Genomic DNA, 19,186 nt, shown 5'->3' on the forward strand with positions numbered 1-19,186 from the left:
TGGAAATAAAAATCTCGGCAAGGAGAGATAATTTATTATTATTTGTCTTAATTATGTCTATGGATATGCATGCGGGACTTCTTAAAGGAAGGTGGGTTGCAAGTTACTGTTGAAGGATTTAGGATTTAGATTTCTGAGCTTTCGGTATCTATGGCCATTTAGCCCGCTACGTATGAGGGAAGACGTGTCTCGACGAGCACACTATCCGGGGAAGGGGGAAGGAAGGGAGCGGCCTGGGACCTATAAGTTAGGTACCACCCCGGCATTTGCCTGGTGTGAATGAGGAAAGCCCAGGAAAACCTGATTCAGGATGGCTGGCCTGAAAAGGCTTTTTACATTTTTTTCGACCGAGTGGCCCCACTGGGAATCGAACCCGGGACCGCTCGCACCGAAAGTTACTGTTGAAGATGGCTTTTCGTAGCAAATACACTAGCTGTTGGGAACTCAATTATATCAAGGCTCTTTGTGGCTTTACTTGTCTTAGTACATATCTTCCTGTAAAAGAGATGTTTTCGTCATTCGATTGATTTATTCTTGTAGTGTTAAATTAACTAGTTCTGTTCTCGATACCCTCGGCTTGCTGTACGCTATAGGTTAAAATCATGCTTAAATAAGAACTCTAATTATTTACGTTTATTTCTTTTTCTTTCAAGTTTACACACCAACTAACTTGCGATTACATATATATATTAATGAAAATCTAACTGTGTTACGGCACTTGTCTTAGTAATAAACAACAAACCGTGTTGATATTCAATATTAGCACTGCTTCAGTTCAAATAATTAAATTGTCGCTATGCCCCGATATTACTGTAGAAATATAAAAATATTCATGTTCATATCTAAATATAGTTACGGCTCTTCTAGTTTGAAATAAATAAATTGAAGAATGCATTTTAAGTTGCAATTAAATTGTTACACTAGTTTTAAAATTGAAGAATCCAATTTTAAATTGCAATTAAATTGTTTCACTAGTTTTAACATTCAAGAATCCAATTTTAAATTACAATTAAATTGTTACACTAGTTTTAAAATTGAAGAATCCAATTTTAAATTGCAATTAAATTGTTACACTTGTTTTAAAATTGAAGCATGCAATTTTGAGTTGACATTAAATTGTTACACTAGTTTTAAAATTGCATGCACAGTGGCGCCATTTATTGGAAGGCCGACACCCAGGTAACGACATCTACTAGGGCAACTGTTAATCATTAGAAATTTCCGTTACTCACAGTCTGAAACTTTTTGTTTTATAATAAGGATTTTAATTGATCTGAATGAGTAAAGGAGGGAAAAACGGCTTTCTTAAATCTTCTTGTTCCTCTAAAGTTTGCAGTAATTGATATGAGTGTATATAAGTTTACGAGCCAGAATCAGAGTAAGGGAGCTGGGACTGGACCTTTTAAGAAGAATCCGTTGCCTCTGTACAGTAATTAATAAAAGTACTGTATAAGTTAAAAATTTACTTCGGCTTCCCTACAGTTTCTTACTAGCGACGAGTTTAAGAGACATTACTTTCTACATTTTCCGTATAACCAAATTAAAGTGCTAACAATAGTTAAAAGTACAATATTCTCTATTTATACTATTACTTTTTGCCGCTAAAATTTATCTGCAGAAGCCTAGGTCATTCACGCTACTCTTGTAAATTGTAATATTACGAAGAAATTAGAATTCATGTTTTATAATAATGACTGTATATTTTATGATTATATCAATTTATTACAGTGCAGATAATTAAGTAATAGGGAGATAGGGAGACGTGGGAAAGTAGAAATTTCATCTGGTTATTAGACTGTCAATGTACCAAATTTCACAAAATTAAATCCCCACGTTAAGCGGGTTTGCATATCCAGGCTCCTAACTATGAAAACATTTACGCTCAGTCCAACCTGAATCATTTCACGAATTCAACCTGTTTTACGTATGTTATTAGGACATAATATCGATTGTGATTTATTCTAAAAACACTTTTATACGTTGCAAGAGCTGTAACGTCCAAATATTTACTGAGAACTCATAGTTGTATCGGAATAAACAAAAGCGTGTATGGAACAGTAAACTGCTTTCACAAAAGGAAAAAGAATAGGTGCAAAAGGCCTGCAAAACGGTCGAGTGGTTTGGGTCGATACACTATCAATCACATGTTTGTGAGTTCAAACCCTGTAGCAAGTTGTTTCTTTTTTAAATGTCTTCCTATTTTCACCCGGAGGCTGAAAGTATTTCTTTGAGTAACTCATTGAAAATTTCTTTTGTTTCAAATTCGATTAAAACGGAACATTATGTGAATTGCGAATCTTAAATTCATAGCTTAAAAAAAAAAAAAAAAAGTATACTCACTACTCCATTATTCTCTGATTTGTAACGAAAAACTATTTATAAATAGTGGTGACTTCAGAAAATTATTCTCGGGGGGAATTTCAATATGCGGGTGGAGGGCAAACATTGGTAGTCCACATTGAGCGAGATCGAATATATGGTCCTGAAGGCGGAAATTTCTTAGCTCGAGAGGGGTCTCAAATTCTCCCTCAGATCACGTCCCGAAAGCATCATTGCTTAAAAGCTTTTCGTAACAAATATAATATTACACTTGTTTCTCGTTCTAGAATTGGTAAAATCATAACTTATAGAGGATTATAATAAAAGCATAAAAATTACAATACCGATCATGTATAAATTATCCTGTAAGTTACCAACTTTGGGTCAGATTAAAACTCAAATATTTGTTTTCGGATTGCACTTAGAAGTAAGTCCTCTCTATATAATCCTGATTGGAAAGCCATGTTTAACACTAATTAATTAATCAATATTTATACGAATATTTTTTTATTTTACTATTTTTACTATTCAATATTATATACACTTCATTTTCAAAATCAAATTCTCGAAAATGTATATTGTACGAGTGCAGACTCGCAAATAAATGATTATTTATCATATATATTGGTCTCTATTCGAAATTCTATTTAATCGAATCCGACAGGAACACAGACAGAAATATCGAGAACAGGTGACAAAAAAGAGAGAGAAAAACGTTGCACCCGGCGGAGATTCGAAGTAAGTTCGAATGGTTCTTTGCAAGCCGAACGCCTTAGACCACTCGGCTATGGTAACAACTAGTGATTACAGCAAAGGCTTCGAGTAGTAGTTGTTATTACAGAATAACATTTTCTATTGCCTAAAATTTAAACCTAATTTACTTTGATATAATATATCTATTAATTTGTTTCATGAACGTTTTCGTTACTTTGATGAATGATGTATGTTGTTGATATAGATTCTATTACACATTCTTTCGTAAATATTATAGAAAGTATCAGGGTTATTTATGATCTTTTATGGAACTTGACTGGCGCATGCGCAGTACACAGACAGTTCAATTGGAAGGCGAGGAATGAAACGCTTACACACTGTTACAATGTTTCCCTCGCAAGCAGTAGTTCCCAACCGAGGGACGGCGGGACGCACTTCCTCCTCCTGGGGTGGCGTGAAGGATTTACGAAGTCCCTTCGTTGTCTTATATTTCTTGAATGATTATACACAATATCCAGTCACATCTTCTACACATTTGGAAGTGATAAATCGTAGTATAAATAAACCGTCCTCCACACACAGTGATTGTTGCTTTTCCAAGATTATAAACTGAAACACTTTTTATTTCAATAGAATATAAAAGTTTCAATGGGAGGGGTTACAACCCCCTCAACCCCCTGGGTCTTCGATATGTCACCGTCTAAACTGTAACTTTCAAGTTAGAATCGAAAAATGGAGACATGTGACCTACTAAATATATTTTTAGTTAATTATACATTTTCATAAATAAAATATCCACAATTACAATGACAGTAAATGCTAAGTAATCATTGTAAATCTTTGTATTTTCATTTTCCCTCTTTCTTCTCAACTGAGCTTGAAAAATGTAAAAATGGGAGGTTAAGAACTTCAAATATTACGTATATTTTAGCGTATTACGAAATTATATTTAATAGAATCCGGTAGGATCACAAACAGAAACGTCAAGAAGAGGTAAAACCAAATTGTACTGGGGTGGAATTCGAACTACTCTTGAATGATGCTTCAAAATCTCTAACCGAATGCATTAGTCCACTCGGCTAAAGTGACAAGTTGAAAATATAGTAAGCGTGTTTCATGTTCAATCTTTTGTTACAGTATGAAATTTATTTTGTATTCTCTGAAGTTTAAGCCTATTTTGGCCTGATTAATAGTCTGTTGAAATTGTTTTATGTTTACGGTATTCTTTACTTTGACGAATGATGTTAATATAGGTTCTATTACGTATTCGTTCATAAATATTACAGCAATTGTCAGGATTATTTATGATCTTTCATGAAAATTGACTGGTGCATGCGCAGTAGAAACAGAAAGATGCACTTTACCGACATTTGTCATACACGCCAGAACGCAAATTTCTAACAGGTTCTCAAAATGCCTCGCTCTAAAGGCTCTGGAGAACTGTCTGTTGCTCTGAGAGGAGAAATCATAGGCCGAGCAAAAATGGGACAAACTGTGCCTCAGATTGCTAGAGATCTGGGATGTGACAAGAAAACGGTCAAGAAATGTGTTCAGCGACATGAAGAAGGTGGTGAATGGTTCAGGTCTCGGTCAAGAAGTGGAAGGCCAAAAGTGACAACTTCAGCTCAAGATCAAGCTTTAGTTACAGAAGTAATCAACAGACCTCTATGCCACACGTCAATCCTCTTGGACAAAGCCAGAGAATATAATTGTTCTTACGAAACAATAAGAAGAAGATTATTGGGACTGGTCTACACTGTTCAAGACCCGCTAGGAAGACTCTCCTGACTGAAACTCACAAGGTCAGACGAATGGAATGGGCACAGAATAACATAACCCAACCTCAATCATATTGGGACTTAGTCATCTGGACCGACGAGAAGGTTTTCAAGTCTAACCAACAAGGCAGAGTTATATTGTATAGACCGCGCGGAACCAGGTATGCTGAACAAAATATTATCAGAACTTCTTGTTCAGGACGAATATCAGCACACTTTTGGGGATACATGACGGCTGCTGGTCCTGGAGATTTAGTTGCGGTGCCTGAGAGAATGAACAGCAGTGTTTACATTAATATCCTCGAAAATACGTTGTTAGCGTCCTTAGAAAGAAACTTCCCCGAACAGGAAGAATATATATTTATGCATGACAACAGTGCTGTTCACCCTTCTCGGCAAACACGAGAGTGGCTAAATGAACATCCAGAGTTAATTTGTATTGAGTGGTCCCCTCTATCCCCAGATTTGAACCCAAATGAACATCTGTGGGCCTACATGGTGCAAGAATGGGAAGAGAGACGTGAAGACAGAGACCAAACGTTTCTTCAAAATCATGTTATGGAACTGTGGCAACATTTTCGTGACACACCGTCGTATTGCTCGAGACTTGTATCTAGTATCCCCTCCAGACTTCAAGAAGTTACTGACTCTGGAGATGACTACACGAAGTTACTGACTCTGGAGGTGATTACACGAAGTACTAGTGTGTTATTTTTTGTGTAAACAATTATTTAAGTTTCATTTATTTATTATATTTTTTTCAAGAGCAATACTTTCGTTCTTCATTCTTTTCCTTTGCTTGTTTACTTATTAGTTCGTTAAAACGTAAAGGAAGAGTAGTATATCTTCAAAAAGTATTTGTGAATTTACTTTGAACGTTTCTAAGAATACATTTACTTTTTTTTCCTTACTCTATATCATGCCCAATATTACTTTCATTTCAGTTAATTAATAACTTTATTTCACATCTCGGATAAAAGTATTATTGTCTTTTTAACGATATTTTCCCTTTTGATTGTGTAATTTCTAGTTTCATTGAATTATCTCAATTCTAATGAATAAATCACATTTTGTTTATTGTCCCTTCCTTAGGTAAGTTCGAATTCGAGAACAACTTGGTGTAATATACGTTCTTTATTCTTCATATTTTGCAGTAATGACAATATTAATTATTTTTCATGAGTCCAGTTGATTAGTGAGAACTTGGACAAACATTAACCTGGTGATTCTTTACGCAATGACAAGCGTAAAATACATTTTAGCTATTCTTTATACTTCATAGCGATGAAACATTCTAACAGTCAGTTAGCGTTTCCTTCCTCGCCTTCCAATTGAACTGTCTGTATACTGCGCATGCGCCAGTCAATTTCCATGAAAGATCATAAATAACCCTGATACTTTCTATAATATTTACGAAAGAATGTGTAATAGAATCTATATCAACAACTTACATCATTCATCAAAGTAACGAAAACGTGTTCATGTAACAAATTAATAGATACATTATATCAAAGTAAATTAGGTTTAAATTTTAGGCAATAGAAAAATGTTATTCTGTAATAAGAACTACTACTTGAAGCCTTTGCTACAATCACTAGTTGTTACCATAGCCGAGTGGTCTAAGGCGTTCGGCTTGCAAAGAACCATTCGAACTTACTTCGAGTCCCCGCCGGGTACAACGTCTTTTTCTCTCTCTTTTTTGTCACCTGTTCTCGATGTTTCTGTCTGTGTTTCTGTCGGATTCGATTAAATAGAATTTCGAATAGAGACCAATATATATGATAAATAATCATTTATTTCCGAGTCTGCACTCGTACAATATACATTTTCGAGATTTTGATTTTGGAAATGAAGTGTATATAATACCGAATAGTAAAACGAGTAAAATAAAAAAAAATATTAGTATAAATATTGATTAATTAATTAGTGTTAAACATGGCTTTCCAATCAGGATTATATAGAGAGGACTTACTTCTAAGTGCAATCCGAAAACAAATATTTGAGTTTTAATCTGGCCCAAAGTTGGTAACTTACAGGATAATTTATACATGATCGGTATTGTAATTTTTATGCTTTTATTATAATCCTCTATAAGTTATGATTTTACCAATTCTAGAACGAGAAACAAGTGTAATATTATATTTGTTACGAAAACCTTTTAAGCAATGATGCTTTCAGGACGTGATCTGAGGGAGAATTTGAGACCCCTCTCGAGCTAAGAAATTTCCGCCTTCAGGACCATATATTCGATCTCGCTCAATGTGGACTACCAATGTTTGCCCTCCACCCGCATATTGAAATTCCCCCCGTGAATAATTTTCTGAAGTCACCACTATTTATAAATAGTTTTTCGTTACAAATCAGAGGATAATGGAGTAGTGAGTATACTTAATTTTTTTTTTTTAAAGCTATGAATTTAAGATTCGCAATTCATATAATGTTCCGTTTTATTCGAATTTGAAACAAAAGAAGTTTTCAATGAGTTACTCAAAGAAACATTTTCAGCCTCCGGGTGAAAATAGGAAGACACTTAAAAAAGAAACGACTTGCTACAGGGTTTGAACTCACAAACATGTGATTGATAGTGTATCGACCCAAACCACTCGACCGTTTTGCAGGCCTTTTGCACCTATTCTTTTTCCTTTTGTGAAAGCAGTTTACTGTTCCATACTCGCTTTTGTTTATTCCGATACGACTATGAGTTCTCAGTAAATATTTGGACGTTACAGCTCTTGCAATGTATAAAAGTGTTTTTAGAATAAATCACAATCGATATTATGTCCTAATAACATACGTAAAACAGGTTGAATTCGTGAAATGATTCAGGTTGGACTGAGCGTAAATGTTTTCATAGTTAGGAGCCTGGATATGCAAACCCGCTTAACGTGGGGATTTAATTTTGTGAAATTTGGTACTTGTTATTAGCATGGAATAAAAGTCATGTAAAACAAGAGTGGATTCAAGACAAGAACCTCCTGTAAAAAAGGGCAACAATTGCTATAGAAGATTTTACATGCTTTTCTTTACTTCACAGTGCCTGGGGGAATCCTCAAATCTTACATTAATTTAACTCATTTCCTGACGTCGTAGAACGACGAAATTTTCCACAGCGACAGAAGCCGGTTGACAATACAATATTCCATTCTTACTTTCATATATTTCTAATACAATACTTCACTCTTACTTTCATATGTTTCTAAATATTTATACTGTATATATATATATTTTAAGTAAGAATTCTTTTAGTTTTCTGCACAGAGATGGGTCGTACAGATCGTGTTTTACAGATCTTAGTTGCAATCTCAATTTAACTCATATCCCGAAGTCATACAATAGTGGAATTTTGCACACTGATCCAGTCCCGTATTTATATATTCTGCGCCCCTGTCCTCTAAATAATTTGCCGCCCCCGCACAAAATTTGCCGACCCCCGAAAACGACCCATATTAGAATTGAATTCACAGTTTTTCGGGGTCGCTGAGATGAATAGTGAAGCTTTTAATCCAATTCAACTTCAAGATCATACTCCGAGATTTAAAAAATAATCGAAAACGACAGATACTAATGTTGAATTCATAGTTTTCGATGTCGCTGAGTTAAACGGCATGTTTTCATGATGTTCAAGTGCATCTTCACTCATAGGGTGGAATGGGAGAGGATGACTTTTTAAAATAATCAGAGAAGCTAGCTAATTAGTAACTACTGTAATTAGAGGGAATTAAACACATGAACATATTTTCCCGCGCTTGTTCGGGACTCTGCGGGTTGCTAGTTTTAAATATTACTTTATAATGAATCTTAAAAGAAAATCAAAACTTTTGCCGCCCCCTAAATTCTGTCGCCCTGCGCTCAAGCACAGAATAGTACTTACCTAAATACGGGCCTTCACTGATCTAAGTCGGATTACAATACAATGCTCCAGTGCTACTTTTATAATATATATCTACTAAAAGATAATAATATTGATCTCTAACTCTCTCTCTCTCTCTCTCTCTCTCTCTCTCTATATATATATATATATATATATATATATATATATATATATATATTTCTCTGTTATGCAACCAGAAGTTCTCAGAGGTTGGCATACACAGTATAACGTACAGGATATCTTCGTAAAATTATTTCAGATTGTGAAGATACAGTTCTGGTCATAAAAAGTTGGATTGCCTTTCAAATACTAATTCCGAAAAAATGACCCTAGATCCTTACGAATTTCCTTTAGGTCTGGTTCTTTTTCCCTGCATTTTTGCCACAGTCAGGTGTGGAAATTGAACGATAATATTGTAATATGCATATGATAATTGCATTATAGGTAAACAAAATAGCTATAATACAGAAAGTTACAGTAATTTTAAGTCACAAATGTGATATATTATTTATATTTCTAATCTCGAACGATTAAATAAGTGATAAAAACAGGGACAACATCGTAATTACAAATAAACAATGATTAACCATTTGTTTCACGCGATTTGCTAATTATTTCGCCGCCAATTCGAGTGTCCCCAAAACATACCTTGGTCCAGTTACCTTCCTTACAGCCAGGCCCGTATCCAGGGGAGTCTAGGGTTGGCCGCCCCCCCTAAATTTTCGCTGCCCCCTCTAAAATTTTCACGTTAGGCTTGCAAATGAACTTCAATATGGTGATGAATAGGGCCCGGATAATTATGTACTAAAAACAATGAAAATATGTACATATATATGCACATAAAATCTCAAAAATATGTAATAAAACCCTTCGAAAAGAGCAAAATATGTAAAATGAAAATACCAGCATTTTCTATTACGTTTTCTACATTTAATGTGGTAAATACAATATTTATTCAATTACGATGTTTACTACCTGTTGCTTTTCCAGCATGATCTCCGCAACACTAAGAAACAGAATGAGTTTCAAATTTTCAGTCAGAAAACTTATCTCGTTATCGCGTATAAAAGAGTTTCTATGCACTAAATGGTCGTTTCACTCCACACAAAGTCTTGCTGCATATTTATACTTTTCAGGAACCATCCAAAGATCGTTCAGCTGTACATTACGGAAGAATTCTAGAACACTGGCCCACCTACCTGTACAAGGATACTAACCTAACCTAACATAGAATAACTCTCTAATTAATCTTAATTAACCTTATTTAGGAAGGAATTTTTACGAAAACTTTGTGCCATTGTACTTCTAATGGGCGTCCAGCGTTATAAGACCTTCCCGTACCTTACACACTCAAAACATTTTAGTAAAAAATATCGTGAAGAACAAAACATTCTCAATTAATCTTTTCACTATTTCAACAGACGATCTCCGTAACAGTAAGGAACGAAAATGTGTTTCAAATTTTCAAACACAAAACCTCTCCTGTTATCACGCAACAGAGCTTTGTATTGACTAAACGATCGTTCAACATCACACGAAGTAATTGCTGCATACTTAAACTTGCACAAATCAGAAGGTGTGTATTCAATAGCCACGACATCGGATTTAGCTTCACTTAATACTCCACTAATAGCACAGATTGTCTTATAGCCTGGATTTTTTTCCAAAACGAAAGCCATCTTCTTATTCACTGCAACCCCAACCGATCCTTTAACACCTACCAGAGAAGCAACTGTTGAGCGAACAATTTCAAGATTGTCTGAAAGGCTAGATGATGATTTCTCCAAGGATTCAATAGTACTACTGAGACATGAAAAATTGCTCTGAATGTAGGCAATATCATGCTTCAACTTCCTGTCATCAAACATTTGTTTCGCTATTTCTATGGAAGATGCATCTTCAGAATCAAAATGTTGTAGCACTTGTTTCACTGCATCAAAGTTCGTAGCATAGTAACACACAGCATCAATCCAGCTTCCCCACCTCGTTAGTACCGGCTGAGGAGGAAGAGGTAGTTCAGGGAACAGTTCTTTAAATTTCTCAACTCTACTGGGAGCCTTCAAAAATACCTTCTTTGTATTTGAAATTAATGCATCCACATGTGAAAATCTAGAACGAACAAATTCTGCAACACGATGAAATGCGTGGGCAAGACAAGTTAGATGCAACAGCTTCGGATACAATACTTGCAAAGCTTCTGCGGCTTTGCACATGTACGGTGCTGCATCAGTCACTAGAAGGAAGACATTGTTATGCTTAATACCATCAGGCCACATAAGTCCCATAGCATCATTAAAGAGTTTTGCAATGGCTTGATGGTTGCATCGCGGCAACAAATCACTAGTTAACAGGATAGGCTTGCTGACTTCATTATCTTTCAACAAACCTATTACAACATTACCAACATGTCGCCCCTCTACATCAGTTGTTTCGTCAATTGACACCCAAATAGGACCATCACCGATTTCCCCACGAATAGAGTTCATTGTTTCCACATATAAATCAGGCACGTAATGCTTTCTGATTGTAGATTCATCTGGAACTGTTTCGTGTGTGTATTGTTGCAGAAATTCACGAAGTACTGTATTGTTTAGTTTCCAAATAGGGATATCAGCACATACCATAGCACGGCACAGATCACTTAAAAACTGAGACTTCTGTGGCCCTGGACTACTTTGAGCTTGAGATTCAGTTACTAGCAACTGCTTTTGTGGTTTAGGTTTTGAAGCTCGGGTCTGATGGCGTGATGTGGATATGTGTTGCACAACTTGGGAACGTTGAGCGCATGAGACACCCTTCTCACAAACCTGGCAATAAAGCACTTTTCCATCGGTGGAAAAATGCTCAAATTCTTCCGTGAAATGCTTAAGTCTTATTGACAACGGGGTTTTGTCCTTTGGCATCTTGGAAACAGAACTTGCTGACAGCACAGGAGATTAAATATTCGATAAAATAGCTCACACTTGTATTGTCGTAGACCATTATCGGTCAAATAGGTAGGTGCACCGGCTCACTAGCCATATGTGCTACTACTGCAAAATAGTCAAATGTGTACCTCAAACAGAGGATTTATGATTCAAAAGCAAAATAGAATAAAATACAGGACACAATTGGGAAAGGACACAAGTTGGGAAAAAAAGTCAAAATCAGGAAAAAGTCAAAATCAGGAAAAAGTCAAAATCGGGAAAGAAGTTCAGACAGGGAAAGAGGGCGAAAAGCCAAGGTGACCAGGGCAAAAAAATAGAGGAAAGTGGGAAGTATAAAATGAAAATAGAAAGTGTAAAAAAGAAGGGAATGTATGTACGTGTAAATGGAACAGAAAGTGTAAGTGTAGTGTAGGTGTATCACAGGGCCCACTTAATCTCCTTCCTCACGGAGCATCACCAGCCACGAGGCACTCACTGTAACAGCCACTGTCGAACTCCTAGCTCACACTTTCCCTACAGCATGCGTTGTGACGGCAGGCGCTTCACTTTTGTGAATCAAGAGTTCAGTGTTACCAATTGCGTGAATGCAAACTTCCCCATCTGATTTAATATTTTTCGAAGAAGGAAAATATTAGTGGGGCGAGTTTGCGATAACAACACGATAGGCAATCGTAAAACCGCGTCGCGATAGTAATTCGATTGAACTATTAATCTCACGTAAGGATGTGAGCGCTACTACCGCGACCGAGAGTGTACGATTGCTAATCAAACACGGTTGTGTCCAACTCTCCCTACCCTACCAATCCGCCAAACTACGCTTCAATACTATTTTAAAAGGGTGTAACGCAGTGAAACAATAAATAAATAAATAAATAATAAAAATTAAAGCAACCACTTTAAATTCAAAGAGAAACGAGTGTTTTCTTCTTTTCAAAGTCTATTGTTGAACAGCTTTTGTATGAAAAATTCCTATAAAACATGAAAATATCAAGAAATATGTAAAATTATGTGCTCATGAGTAAAATATGTAATTATATGTACATAAGTGTAAAATATGTAAATATATGTACTTTCAAATGGGTGTTTTTAGGCACTATGGGTCACAAATGACATTATTACACTGATTTGGTATAAAAATATAACCCCTACAAAAATATGTAATTAAATAATTATCCGGGCCCTAGTGATGAACTATAATATAGTTAGATCGGGCCCCCTCTAACTTCGGCCGGGCCCCCTACATTTTTCAGCTGGCTACCGGCCTGCTTGGAGCCAAAGCTAAAGAGTAATTTATGAAAAATCTATTGAAGTCAGTACGGTAAAACCAAGAATATTTGAAAACTCTGCTTTTTTTCTGGTATAATGTGTGATTTATCCGACCTGTCTTTTTGCATAGGAGGTTGAGAGGGAACTATATTTCAGGAAACAAAGTAAAATCATATTTACTTGCAATGTCAGTATTAGAACCCAGCAGGAAAAAAAGAAACTGATTAATTTTTGCTGCGCATATGACGAGTTACATTTCTTTCTTGTTTTAAGTTGGACTCTTAAAAAGATATTTTTGTCTGGAAAACAGATAAAGACTTCTGCTATTTATTTACTGAAAAGTCCTTCAACAAGTAACTCTGTAATTGGTATTCAAAATGAACGGATAAATACAATTAAACAATCTTTAAAATTATGATTCTTTACAAAACATATAATAATTTGTTACTTCTACCTCTGGTGCGTGAAGCATCTAGGCTTTGTGGTGGATGAACACCGTAAACGTGGATGTTCTCGGGGTTCTCTCACTTCCTTGCACTTTCTTCATTCTAGCAATACCTCAACAACTAGTTAATTGAATACCATAAGAACAATAAATCGAATGACGAAACGAGAAGACATGTACTAGAGTACGTTTGTTTTATCTTGGCACGCTTCCCGCCAGCGCACTTGGTTGGCTTTTAAAGATTTTCTGCTAGCACTCACGTGAACGTTTTAATCCAACAGACGTCTTATTGGCTTTGTCGTGTAGGTGATGTTAGTTGTCAGCCAGCCCATCAAATGAGGTCATTGCTATTTGACGGGTAGTTGCAGTGCTTAGTTGCCACACGCGAACAAGTGTGTTACAGTGACTTGTGAGTGGGGTGTAGCGTTTTGCTGTGTTTCCTAGCGTATTGTAACTCGCAACGCATTGCAGACAGATCCATCCTTTAGGCGGGAAGCGTGCCAAGATAAAACAAACGTACTCTAAGATAAGGAAGGCCACAAAGAACCCTCGCATGGTGGAAAGACTACAAGGTGGTTGCATGCGCATGTCGCCTGGAGCGCTGTCGTGGCTGTGACGTCATCTGGTTTGCAAGAGACAACGGGAAAAGGCGCGGCTTTAAGTGACAAGTGGAAATTCTGTGTTACTTTGTTCTTTTAAATGATATCGAGAATGCCTAACTGTGCAGTGTAAGTACGGCTGTAGTAATTATTACAGAAAAACTAAGGGAACTAATATAAAATACTTTAGATTTCCTCAAAAAGAGGGGAATGTCTCCTGAAATGGATTTTAGCTTGCAGGCGACAGGACAAAATAAACCTAAAATATGGTAAGTTTTACATAAAAGTAATGAATAAATACAATGTTAAATGAAATTATAAAAAAGCGATTTCATTATGTAGTTTCTTCTTAGTATTAATAGTATGTAATAATAGTATATAGGGCTACAGTAGCTTGTGTTGATTCTGCATACAAAAATCCAATAGTACGATTTAAAAAGACGAACTTTGAGGCAAGGCTCTGATTCGAAATCATGAGGGGAAAAAACCGACAGAGGTTATCATTTCTATCATTTCCTTCTACATAAGATATTGAGACAAAATTTTCCCCACAGAGGCAGGCGCGTAACTCGAGAAGCGAGGCACGATGATCTAGGAGGCTTACCTCCCTCGAGTTACGCAAATGGAGAGCATTGAACGCGTTAAAGTAGTTTAGGTCCCATTTCATTCTGGAGGTCTGCATTCCCTGTAGCCTCGGTGCTAAAACGGGACGTTGCACTTCAAGTTAACTAACGAATGGAAGGTTCGTAATAACGATTAACGGTTACAAAGATATATAATAATGTATTAGATCAAGAGAATAAAGTATCCACCTACTATGTCAGGGCAACATTGTCGGGACATTTTTACACTCATATTATGAAATTTTTGTTCATTTTAATCATAACTTTGGATAATTACATATACTGTACATATTTAGGGGCCCCTTCCAGAATTACAAAGTTAGGAATGGCTGCAGTAAATTTAAAAATATGGTAGATTCTCAACCAATCAAGGAAGCACGGTGGCTCAGTGACAGAATGCTCACCTCTGGTGCAAGGGATACTGGTCCGTTGTCTCCTGCATTCTCATTCCACCAAATTCCACATAATCATTCACTTGCATTTATCTTTTGTCTTCTTTAGTCCATGGGACAGAAAAGAGAAAACTTATCAAGAAAATTATGTAATTTTATGGTTTATATGTTTTCTAGTCTAGCTGTAACACCCTTACATCGTCTTCACCTACGCCTAGTGCTTTTTTTCTTGCTTGAAATAGTCAAGTTGCAATTTCTTTGTTTGAGATGCTTTGTATATAAATATTTATTTCTATATATTTTTAGAACACAATAGTATATGTAGCGTTTTATTTCGTACAAATGTTTTAATAATACAGTTTGTTATGGCGTAAATTTTGACACTAGTATTCAGAGAACTGTCAATTTCACCAAACCTTTTGTTTAAATACAAATTCTATAAGTAAGCGATCAGCGACTTCAAGTAAGATGATTTTTTTATAAATCAAAAATAAAAACGATGTTTAAAATATTAAATACGTGCGTCCCTGCTCAATAAAGTTTTTAACCTCCCCTGAGATTCTGAAGAAACTTACGTGGGAGCAACCTCTTTAAAAAAAGCTGTCCAAGCATAACGAAAATATACCCTAAATTTTTGCGGGCCCCCTCTAAAATTTCCACGGTAGGCTTGCAAATGAACTATAATGAATATGTTGATGAACTATAATATGGTTGGATCGGGCACCCCCTAACTTCAGCCGCCCCCCTACATTTTTGGGCTGGCTACCGGCCTGGCATACATAAATATATAATAATGAAATGCATTAACGACACACTGTGTTATAGATTATTCAGGCCTATACATACTCGAGTGTATTACTTCAGATGTTTAAAAAAGAAAAGAAAGAAAGACAGAAAAGAAAAGAAAGAAAAAGCAGAAAATGTAATGAGCAATATTGGCTTGTTCAAGCTTCAAAGGTGTTTAATATGTACTGATATTGCTGTTTCTTTTGCTATTGTAAATATCTTCCTTTGAATTCACTTAGCTTAAGCATTGATTACATTACGTTTATATAATTATTGTTTGTAGTAAAATTTTTACTTCGTTGAACATCACTATAAATAGAAGAGAAGTTTTTGTTTGTAAGATACCAGCGAGCAAGCGCTTGTTAAAAGTTCATCTGACTCTCGCTGGCCACGTCTGCGACCAAAATGACGTCAAGCGCCAGAGCGACAAGAATGTAGCACTGCATTGCATCCACCTTGTAGTCTTTCCACCATGAACCTCGTTTAATAACGATGTCAACAGATGGTCTGTTTGCTATGAAAAGCCATATTCAACAGAAACTTACAACCCACCTCCCTTTAAGAACTCCTTCATGCATATCCATAGACATAATGAATACAAATAATAATAAATTATCTCTGCTTATAAAGATCTTTATTTCCAGTTAAATTTCAAGAAAAAATCAACGTACTGCGAAAAAAATAAATTGAAGGTTGCCCTATATATTTCAACAGGACTATAGGAATATAAGAATGAATAACAAAGGAGAAAATATATTGCATCGGCCGGGAATCGAACCCGGGCCGCCCGCGTGGCAGGCGAGCATTCTACCACTGAACCACCGATGCGTTAATATTCTCTTTTTTTTCACTTATATAAATATAATTATTTTGGGAGTTCTATTTACTATACTATCCAGTATCTTTACCACGAACAAATGTAGATTGTAAGGCATGTCAAGATCAAAGACAATAGTAACAACTTTGTTATGCATTGAACGAGATGAAATATTCCTTTAAACATTGAGACTGAAGGACATATTACTTTACTGAAACATGCAACTTTTATGAAATAAATTGATAGATACATAATGTCTGTCTTTATTTGATGTATTGCATTCTTTGATGTCATGATTATCCGGTAATAAAAATCGGTGCTCAAATTAAGACACACTGTGTTTCCATAGTAACAAATTCATGATTTACTATCTCAACCTCTCTACCATTTGTTGCCAAAACATGAATAATTTGTGATATCTTTTTTTTTAAAGTATACGAAAACGATAAATTTTCCAAATATGATTGATTGATTATGATTAGTGAGGAAGTCAGCAGCCCTCGTCATAATAAATTTTCGAAGATTTCTTTTAAAAGTTTAACGTCCCATGCCTATGCACCGAGGCTAAGGGAGATGCTAACGATGAAATGGATGGCAGTTGTGAAGTGAATATAGTGGTGAAATGCAAAGATGAGAGAACACCAAGAAATCCCATGCACACGATGTTTGTACACCACAAAGTTTCACTTTCAGCGAACTGGAATCGAACCAGGGACCCAACACTTAACCCCTTACCACATGCCGTGCCATATATGGCACATCCCCTTTTTTCCACTTTAGCTTTTGTGTAATTTATCAAAAGCGCCCAATGACTTTCGTTTTCTGTGTGAGATATTGACGTGTATGAAAAGAGATTTTGGTGTCATCTGGCATGTTCTTTGTATTGCATATAAAGATATTATATGCATATTATATTGCATATATCATCTGGCATATATATTGCGAAACATTGTAAAACAGGAAATGAGATATAGCTGTTACTAAAATAATTGTTTCTTAGTCGCGAATAATAAACATTTTTGTCAGGAAATCTTAAAGAAATTAAGTGCAATTTCAGAGAAAATCAGTCTTATGTATAAAGGTAACAAAAAATATCCTGTCGATTTTTGTGGAGCTCTGTATTCAATTGGTCCTCACACCGTGAGTTGAATGCGAATGGAGGTAAGGCGAAGGTAAGTTATTGGTATGAGTACATCTAACATACTACCTGGTTGTGGCAGTTCAGTTACACCGTGAACTTGCATAAGGACAGAGTGAACATTGGACCTCCAGAGAGCGTCATAAGGGCGTGTATGCTGTACAAGTTCAAACTGGGGTCAAACGCCGCTGCAGTGGGGCGGAAGATAAGCCAGGTCTTTGGTGAGGGTGTCGTGACTACGCGGATAGTGCAGTGGTAGTTTAACTAGTTTAAGGACGGTGACGAAACACTCGAAGACGAACCACGTGCCGGAAGACCAACACATGTACAAAATGAAGATCTTCAGTCAGCAATTGAGGCGAACAGTCGCCAGACATGTGAGGAACTGGGACTACAATCCAGTGTGAGTGGAGAAACCATTCAGCAGCACCTCCATCAACTTGGGAAGCACAACAAGTTGGGTCGATGGGTCCACATGATTTGACTCCGGACCTGAAGGCAACGCGAGCAGACACCTGTGTTTCTTTGCTGTCTCGTCTGAGGAAGGATCCATTTCTCGACAGGGTGTTGACATGTGATGAGAAGTGGGTCCTGTGCGAAACTCCACGGTGAAGTCATCATTGGTTAGCATACATGAACCGGTTCTAAAACAGCCAAAAACAGACATCGGGAGCTGCTACCAGATGGTCAGAGCATTAATGCAACTATATACTGTCAACAGTTGAGCAGTGTTCAAGAAAAACTCAAAACTCTGGAGCCGGCACTTCTGAATTGTAAAGGAGTCCTCCTGTTACAGGACAATGCTAAGCCCCAGATGGCAAGGATGACACGGGACACCATTCTACGCCTTGGACGGGAAACACTATTGGATCTACCATACTCTCCGGACATTGCACCGTACGATTATCACCTGTTCCATCCCTTGGACAGTCACCTTAGAGGACGCCAGTTCAAATCCCTAGTAGAGATGCAAAATGCACTTGATATCTTCTTCGCTTCACGGCCCACGAAGTTCTACCGCGATGGAATCCATGGCCTCCCAGAACGTTGGCAGATGCTGATGGGGACTATTTTTGATCTTCCAGGAAGTCTAAGCCCCAGGTGATATCGATGTTCGAAGGTGGTGGGTGAAAAAGCGATATAACTTTCTTGGTTACCTTTATAGATAGGTTCTGTATACAAGGGCTTAAATTGAAAAATTATGCACAAAGGTATAATGATTGGTCCGGGGCAGTAGTTATTGGTTAAACAATAAAAACTACCTGGAATATAATTTATGGAGAAAAAGCAATAAATAAATAAATAAATAAATAAATAAATAAATAAATAAATAAATAAATAAATAAATAAATAAATAAATATTATTATTATTATCATTAATAATAATAATAATAATAATAATAATAATAATAATAATAATAATAATAATAATAATAACCAGGAAACCAAAATTTTCCAGTTTTTCAGGCCTAAAAGCACTAGCTGCAAGACAATTTTTTTGGGGGGGTTGT

The 19,186-nt window shown here is 36.3% G+C and overlaps 1 long non-coding RNA gene and 1 other non-coding gene across 3 annotated transcripts in view; one reads left to right on the plus strand and one right to left on the minus strand.

Annotated features, from left to right (window-relative positions):
• LOC145690277 (uncharacterized) overlaps nt 1-19,186 on the plus strand; it is a 390,913-nt gene that overhangs the window by 7,810 nt on the left and 363,917 nt on the right. The gene's annotated exons all lie outside the window — the stretch shown is intronic.
• TRNAG-GCC (transfer RNA glycine (anticodon GCC)) lies at nt 16,478-16,548 on the minus strand. Its single transcript has one exon. It is a non-coding gene; the product is annotated as a tRNA-Gly (tRNA).

This window comes from Thermobia domestica, chromosome 7, assembly GCF_964235325.1.
Source record: "Thermobia domestica chromosome 7, izTheDome1.hap1.1, whole genome shotgun sequence".
NCBI lineage: Eukaryota > Metazoa > Arthropoda > Insecta > Zygentoma > Lepismatidae > Thermobia > Thermobia domestica.